Consider the following 9,373-nt stretch of genomic DNA (forward strand, 5'->3'; position numbering starts at 1 on the left):
TGGCACTTCTACTTTTCATTTAATAATAATGATCATCTTTATTGTCACAAGTCGGCTCCCATTAACAGTGCAATGATGTTACTGTGAAAATCCCCCAGTCGTTACGTTCGGCGCCTGTTTGGGTACACTGAGGGAGAATTCAGAATGTCCAAATTACCTAACAGCACGTCTTTCGGGACTTGTGGGAGGAAACCGGAGCACCCGGAGGAAACCCACGCAGACACGGGGAGAACGTGCAGACTCTGCACAGTGAGTGACCCAAGCCGGGAATCGAACCCGGGACCCTGGTGCTGTGAACAGTGCTACTGTGCTGCCCATAGCCTACAATCTCTTTCAGAACCAAGAAGGATAAAGGTTAACATCAGTAAGGGAAAACAAACAGGAGAATTTGATAATCTATGCTGGAACTCAAGCTGCTGTCATGCAGTATTATATATAATGACCAATAAACATTTGCATCTTTGTTGTGCTTGCAAGCTTTGAATCTGTATTCATTTCTCACATTTAGGCAAGAGATATGGAATCAGCTGCATGATGGAATCTTGCAACCTTGCAGCGTACAGTCTGGTGCAAAGTTAAGTTTATTAAATTCCCAGGTGGTTTTTAAAGACGTCATTATATTTGGCACCTGACCAATGCTTTCAACCACCAGTTGCTGATGGTGACAAGTGATCTCATCCAAGTTATACTGCAGTTTGCACTGACGCAAAGCCTGAATACAAACTCATGTAAGTGGCCTATAGTCATCAATTTAATGATGATATTCACTCTTGTAGCCACAATAAAGTAACACAAATTCTGATACTCATTGTGGTAATCACCACTGTTGTATATATTAAGAGATGTGTAGTAAGACCCTGTACTACAGGTACAGGGGTAGTCCCTGCCTGCTGGCTCCGCCCAATAGGCAGAGTATAAATATGTGTGCTCCCCATACAGCAGCCATTTTGCCAGCTGCTGTAGGAGGCCACACACCTTAGTGTAATAAAGCCTCAGTTGTATTTAACTCTCGTCTTTGTGCAATTGATCGTTCATCAATTTATTACACTAAGATGTGTGGTCTCCTACAGCAGCTGGCGATCAGCAGGACCACGATGCCAACCGTGCCAAATTTCTCCACACCGCCTCTCTCCTAAACCTCATCAATAAGGAGAAGTGCGTATTCAGCACAAACCGCTTAGCCATCCTCGGCTATGTGGTCCAGAACGGAGTTCTGGGGCCCGATCCCGACTGCATGCACCCCCTCATGGAGCTCACCCTCCCCCACTGCCCCAAGGCCCACAAGCGCTGCCTGGGGTTCTTTTCTCACTCACCCAGTGGGTCCCAAACTGTGCGGACAAGGCCCGCCCACTCATCCAGTCCACCCTTTTTCCCCTGACGTCCGAGGGTCAACAGGCCTTCAACCGTATTAGAGCCGACATCGCCAAGGCCGCAATGCACGCAGTCGACGAGACGTTGCCCTTTTGGGTCAAATTCACTGCCTGGAAGTGTGATGGAGGCAGGTTTAATCGAGGCATTTAAGAGGACATTCGATGATTACTTGAATAGAAACAATGTGCAGCGGTACAGGAAAAAGTAGGGGAATGGCACTAAGTCACGATGCTCATTTGGAGAGCCAGTGCAGACATGATGGACCGAATGGCCTCCTGTGGTGTAACAATGATGATTCAAATGAGGCCCAGGATTAAAATCTTCCAAGGCCTGTGATTCTGTTGGTTCTGACAGGGTGTTATTGTGTTAGTAATGGACTGTTAGGACACAGATATACACCCATATTAATCCCCACCTTGGTTGTGGAGTTTGGGAAGACCCTAAACAATGAACAAAGTTGAGAAGTGAAGTAGCGACTCAAGTTATATTTAGCTTAATAGAGCTTTGACAAAGTTATTCAGACTTGAAACGTTAGCTCTGTTCTCTTTCCACTGACTGTCAGACCCGCTGAGATTGCCCAGTATTTTCTGGTTTTGTTTCAGACTCCAGCATCCGCTGTCATTTGCTTTTATCTAATTAATTACAGGGCAGCCTTGCATACACTTGCTGTGAAATGTGGGTCGTTTTCAAGCCAGGGCACATAGTCTTCCCATTCCAGCTTCCAAGGCTGAAATAGGGCAGCAAGGTAGCACAGTGGTCAGCACTGTGGCTTCACAGCTCCAGGGTCCCAGGTTCGATTCCCGCTTGGGTCACTGTCTGTGCAGAGTCTGCATTTTCGCCCCTTGTCTGCTTAGGTTTCCTTCCAGTACAAAGATGTGCAGGTTAGGTGGATTGGCCATGCTAAATTGCCCTTAGGTTAGATGGGGGTGCAGGGTTATGGAGATAGGGTGGAGGTGTGGGATTAAGTAGGGTGCTCTTTCCAAGAGCCAGTGCAGACTTGATGGGCTGAATGGCCTCCTCCTGCACTGTAAATTCTATGTATTCTATAACAGAATTGGTTCCAGTGTGCACATGCACTTTCTGACCAGTCTCATTTTCAATAGAGCCAATCGTGCCTGAAAAGAGAAGTTCAGGCCTCTCAAAAATATAATCTAGACCACTGCTCCGCACAGTAGTCAGTCACTGACAAACCTGGCAAAGATAGTCTCAAACAGGCGTTCCATCACATACTGGTAAATGGCAGGAGGCACTTCTCTGGCACGGAATGAGTGCGCACATAACCACTGCCCTATTGAAAGCTTAGGTGTCCATATTATGTAAAATGGGTGCAAATGAGTGCGATAGCATCAAGCTTCAAGCCCATTGTGTCACATTGAAAGTATGACAAACCAAATGTTTATATAAATAAACCAGATAATGGGCCGGAGTTTGCTTTCAAAATAACTGAAGACGTTAAATGGCACAATTTCAGGCATTGGCAAATGCACAGATATCCCAGAGTTGCTGCCTCAGTTCTACCACTCTGCCATTAGGGTATCAAAAATATCATCTCATGGACTGCCTCACCATTGAAAGGTTTTGAATAGTGTGAAGAGGCTGTACTTGCACAACAGCCAACCACGTCCTCTTGTTTTAAACACAGACACACTTTTAAAAAGACAGATGTTTATTACTGTTAATAAACCTATTGCTATTTAATTATTACAAATGGAGAGCTTCGTTCTTTCAGGTTTTAATTTTTAAAAACTAAATTTAGATTACCCAATTCATTTTTTCTAATTAAGGGGCAATTCAGCGTGGCCAACCCACCTGCCCTGCACATCTTTGGGTTGTTGGGGCGAAACCCACGCACACACGGGGAGAATGTGCAAACTCCACACGGACAGGGACCCAGAGCCGGGATCGAACCTGGGACCTCGGTGCCGTGAGGCAGCAGTGCTAACCACTGTGCCACCGTGCTGCCCCCTTTCATGTTTTCATTGAGTGGAGATTAGAACTTTTGCCTTCGGTTTTTCTTTTGATCGCTCTTAATCCAATTTTGCTTCCTCTCCCTTTAAATCGTTATGCCTCCGAATTAACCTGAAATTCACCCACTCTAATTTACACTTCCTTCTTTGTCCTCATTTCACAATCGTTTAATTTGATTAGCAGAGGATGTACGATCCTGGTCTCACTCCAGTCACAGATGCCTCATCTCCCTCGCTGTAATGTTAGCAGCTCACAGTTTCAGCAACTTGCAATGCAAAACATGTTTTACAAACCTAAATGTGAAACAGTGAGTCCAGATGCAGACAAGGTTACAGCGCTGTCCTACCGCAGCTAATGATGGCCTGTGTGGTTTCTGAAATCCATATATGCAAAGCTTTGCTTTTGTGCATTCGGATTAGGTGAAAGTAATGCCTCAGGTGTCACATCTGTGTTTTCTCTCTGAACGCGTAACCATGCAAATCTCTCCGCTTGCAAAATAATAAAACACTAAATATGAGGGGGGGGCGGGGAATAGCCAATAGTTTTCGGATCTGAATTCCCAGTGGAGACTCCATGCCCGAACCACACATTCAGCACCACATCAGGTAATGTATACAACTACTGAGTTGTTTAGGTGCTCTACTTGAATGTTCTTTGTCTTATTATCCACCATTAATCACCCTGGAGTTGTGTGTGGTGCACGGTGGGTCTTTGCTTCAGCGTTGGCCAGATCCAGCCTATTCTTCTGTGTCTTCGAATGTGGAAAGGTCTCTCAGTTCTGAGATGCTCTGGGGCGGTGCTTTTATAAAAAATATAAAAGTTTATCAGTTTGAAAGAAGTAAATCAGCTTTTTACTTTTGATGGACCATCAATCGAACGCGAGACGAGTTGCTGTACAAAAGTTAGGCTTTAATAAGCTAGAAGTTAGCCCTGCGTTCGACTACAGTAAATGGACGACCGCCTGGCGTTCTGGTTATTTATACCTCGCTCTGGAGGCGGGGTTAACTCAGCCTCTCGACCAATCGGAGAGCCGTCACATGACTGGTCTCAACCAATCGGTCGAGAGGCACATGACCAACCAGGGCCAATGGTAAGCCAGTGTTCTGCACCAATGGCAGACAGCTATGCAAATCATACCACCACAACTTTACATTGGGTTGTTAAATGCAAGTGAAAAGCTCTGCAAAACAATACTGAGATTAATACAATGAGCAGAAAGGTGGCTGAAACAAGCATGAGATAATATATTTTTGGAGCAAATTAAGAAATGGGCAGTGTACACTTTAAGGAAAGATGCTGAACGGTGTGGATGAACCAAAAGACCAGAGGTTGCAATTAACAATATACAAATATAAATATGCAGGTCACTACAGCCACAAAACAGGCCAGCAACATTGCGGGTCTTATAAACAGAAACATCAAGTACATGATAACGAAGCAATGAGAAATCTGTACAAAACATTGCTCAGCCCGATGAGTGCTATTTTCAACTTTGGGCTTTCTATTACACAAAGGACATCAAACTCTTGGAAAGTGTTCAACATGGACTCATGATGGTGATGATGCTAAGGATGGGGAAACTATAGTTACAAATAGAGATTGGACATACAGACACTATTTCCGCTGGACTAGAGGAGATTTAATAGAATTTTAAAAAAATTATGAGGGGCTTTAACAGAGCATTTAGGAAAAGATTAATTCCTCTTGGTCTGCCGCTGAAATCCTCATTCATGCTTTGTTACTGCCAGACTCGTCTATTTTAATGTTCATCTGGCCAGCCACCTCTCTTTACCTTTCATGGATTTAAGTTTATCCCAAGCTTTGTTGCCTGCATTGTATCTGATTGTGCTTCTGTGAAGAGTCTTGGGACATTTCACTGCCCTATATGAATGCAAGTTGTTAAGGAGCCAGTTACACTCCCCGCGAAGGGGGTGAGTGACAGGGTGCTCTCGGGGGTCTGGGTCGGGGAGGGGAAGATATCCGATATCTACAAGCTTATGCAGGAGAAGGAAGAGGCGTCAGTAGAGGAGCTGAAAACGAAGTGGGAGGGGGAACTGGGGGAACAGATCGAAGACGGGACATGGGCTGATGCCCTGGAGAGGGTAAATTCTTCCTCCTCGTGTGCGCGGCTTAGCCTCATCCAATTCAAGGTGCTGCATAGGGCCCACATGACTGGGACGAGGATGAATAGGTTCTTTGGGGGTGAAGATAGGTGTGCCAGGTGCTCGGGGAGTCCAGCGAACCATGCCCATATGTTCTGGGCATGCCCGGCATTGGAGGAGTTCTGGAAGGGGGTGGCGAGGACGGTGTCAAGGGTGGTGGGATCCAGGGTCAAGCCAGGATGGGGACTCGCGATCTTTGGGGTTGGGGTAGAGCCGGGAGTGCAGGAGGCGAAAGAGGCCGATGTGCTGGCCTTTGCGTCCCTAGTAGCCCGGCGAAGGATTTTGCTACAGTGGAAGGACGCGAGGCCCCCAAGCGTGGAGACCTGGATCAATGACATGGCGGGCTTTATTAAGCTTGAGAAGGTTAAATTCGCCCTGAGAGGATCGGTGCAAGGGTTCTTTAAACGGTGGCAACCTTTCCTCGACTTTCTGGCTCAACGATAGGGTACTGGGACAGTAGCAGCAGCAACCCGGGGGGGGGGGGGGGGGGGGGGGGCGTTGATTATGTTAGCTTATTTTATTTAAATTTGATTTATCTAATTTTAATTTATGGTTAAGTTCTCTTGTTTGGGGGGGGGGGTGGGGGAATGTGATACATGTGATGTTACGGTATGGGGGGAATTGTGGGTGTTATGGGGCTGTTAGTTGCATATTACTGCTTTTTGCTATACTTTTTGTTATATTTTCTGCAAAAAATTCCAATAAAAAAATTTAAAAAAAAAAAAAAAAAAAAAAAAAGGAGCCAGTTACAAGTTGTCATCAATTCAAAAAGCAAAGGGAGGAGGGGATGAGAAATTTCCCTATGTGGAGGGTTGCTGAAACATGGAATGCTTTTCTGCCGAGAACTGTTTGCAATTTTCTTTAAAATTGATATCTGCTTCAAGTATCAATTTGAAGCAGATATCAATTTTAAAGAAAATTGAAAACATTTCTCGGCAGGGTAAGATACAGCACCACGGCAAGAAGGTAACAAGATTAGCTTTGGATTGTTCTAACAAAGGGACAAATCGCCTCCCTCTGTTCTGTAAACTACTGAGTGCCAGGTGAGGTGAGAGCATAAAAACAGGTACCAGTCTTCACTTGCAGAAGTGTATTACTGATCGTAGATAGAACTGAAAGTAGTCACATGATGCAAGTGTTCCCAGGAAAGCCCATTCCGTTTGTCAAGTAGTGGGAGCAGATGGAGCGTGAGGAAAGGAAAAGTATACATCGTTAAAAAAATTTGCAGTTTTTAAAGTTATTTCCTAAGAATGAACCAGTACCAAATCCAACTGGTTTGCTGCATTTCAGTGAAAACAATGTGTCCTTCCCAAAGGTGAGGGGCCGAAATGGTCAAAGTGACCGAAAAACTAGTGTCATATATGGAGATACATATTTTTACTGGTGCTACTATTTTGTGGAGGCAACTGTGCTTATGCTATTAGATCACGCTCACTTTGGCTAGCCAGCTGGTTCGTGATGCAGAGCAAGGCCAGTAGTACGGGTTCAATTCCCATACCGGTTGAGGTTATTCATGAACCTTCTCAACCTTGTCCCTCGCCTGATATATGGTGACCCACGGGATAAATCACCACCTGTGAGCTCTCCCCCTCAAAGGGGAAAGCATCCTATGTTCTTTATTTTACCTTTAAACCACTGGAAGAGACAGTACTTATAACACAAAGTTGCAATATTGGCATTTGTTGGACATTCTTCTGCCTGTTATTTAAATAGTGCCCTTAAAATTAATAAAATTCCCATTAAAATAGCTGACAAAAGCATTATGGGAAATAGTAATTTCCAGGTAACTGCAGTCCATCAAGGTGACACAACATGTAGCTATTAACAGTTACAGTATATTCACCTTTATAATAATGTTAGGGGTGAAAATATTCACACCAAGGCCTGAGTATAAGTTAAAAAAAAGCAGTTTATTATGTCAGAATTCTGGGAGAGGAGGTCTCAGACTCCGCAGCCTGTGACAGCACCTTCTCTCACTTAAGCTAAAGCTCACACGGGTTAATATACAGATTCAAGGGGCGGGATTAGTTGTTTTCTCATTTACATACAATCAATCAACTATATTCGCGTCACACTTATTACATGCAGTCAATCATCACATATATGGTGAAAGTGGGTGTTCTCTTACCCGCCCCTAACTTCATACAGAAGCCATTCAAAACGAACATAATGATGTGTCCTGTCTATAGCTGTAGACCTTGAGCTTTATCAAGGATACATTGCAAGTCTTGTTCTGTGAAGCTGTTATCAGCGGCTGTTGGGACACTCTCTATACATACTCACACTTGGGTCTCATGAGACAGTTTACAGGGAATGTGGCTTGTTCAGCCATTTTGTGTCATTAATGTCATAAAATAGCTCACAGCCATTTTGTGTCTTTTCTGATATTAACAGCATTGTGTGTACACTATCTATTTCTACAAATTGCCTCTTCTAAACAGGCATCTAAGCCAATGAGTACCTTTTGTTTCATCAGAACTATTCAAAAGTAATATAGCACAAATGTAGTTACAGGGCCACCTATAATTTATATCATAGTCCAGTATCACAAAATGCCCTCCAGCAATATAAATTGCAACAAGTATTACATATTAAAACAACTGTAACTGACAATATATTACAATCATTTTTGCTTCAGTTTTCAACTACTTTCACAGTTTCTAATAAAATTCCAAATTATTTATATTTCTCAGTGATCTTATAAAATTAGTATTTTTTTTAGAAAAGACTTGATTTGAAAGAATTCAATTTTAAAATCTAATGACTTAGTCAATGAGCCTCCAACAAAGACAGCATTATAAAATATTTCTGAATGAAGTCATGATAATTAATACACACATCGTTCCTGAATAACCAGTCAGTAAAATTAATGTAAAGAACAAACGTTTTTTCAACTGCTTTATCATCACAATTAGTATCCGAAGGTCAGAACCTCATTGATACTTAACTACACCTTCAGAGAATTTTACCTATTTTGCTTTTCGCGTTGCTGATGATTAAGCGGAGCTAGATTAAGTACTAATTTCCGTCAGTAGTAATTGCATAATATTGGTTCTGCTTTATATAAGCTTCAGTTATCACTGATTCCTCACTTTAAATCTACTGAACAATTTACACGCAGAACAAATAAAATAAATTAAAACTATGCTGGAAGGAGCATCCTTCTTAATGAATAATGTTATTACGATTGCGAGTGAAGGTATCGAGGTATAAACTTGCCTTGTGTGGCCTTGTAAAAATTATACACCTGTTCTGGGGAGAGAGAATTGCTGGAAAAGCCAGGAATTATTATCCATCTGAAGCTATGTTTGAGAAGGTAGTGATGGACTCTCCACCTGCACCGTTGGGAGTTCGTAGCGTACAGGTACTTTCCACAAACTGTTTAGGTAGGGAGTTGAGGATTTGGACTCGACAGTGACGCACATCATGTCAATGGAAAATAAATATCGGGCAGAGTGCAAAGTGGGTTGCCAATTTTCCTGTTTCCATTTTACAATACCACGCAAAACAAACTTATGCCACAATTTTTTTTTTTTAAAGTGACATCACTGATCTTCAAATTCAATTTGAATAATACAGGGGCAGCAGGGTAGCATGGTGGTTAGCATAAATGCTTCACAGCTCCAGGGTCCCAGGTTCGATTCCCGGCTGGGTCACTGTCTGTGTGGAGTCTGCACGTCCTCCCCCTGTGTGCGTGGGTTTCCTCCGGGTGCTCCGGTTTCCTCCCACAGTCCAAAGATGTGCGGGTTAGGTGGATTGGCCATGCTAAATTGCCCGTAGTGTCCTAATAAAAGTAAGGTTAAGGGGGGGTTGTTGGGTTACGGGTATAGGGTGGATATGTGGGTTTGAGTAGGGTGATCATGGCTCGGCAC

The sequence above is a fragment of the Scyliorhinus canicula genome, chromosome 11, assembly GCF_902713615.1.
Source record: "Scyliorhinus canicula chromosome 11, sScyCan1.1, whole genome shotgun sequence".
In the NCBI taxonomy this organism is placed as follows: domain Eukaryota; kingdom Metazoa; phylum Chordata; class Chondrichthyes; order Carcharhiniformes; family Scyliorhinidae; genus Scyliorhinus; species Scyliorhinus canicula.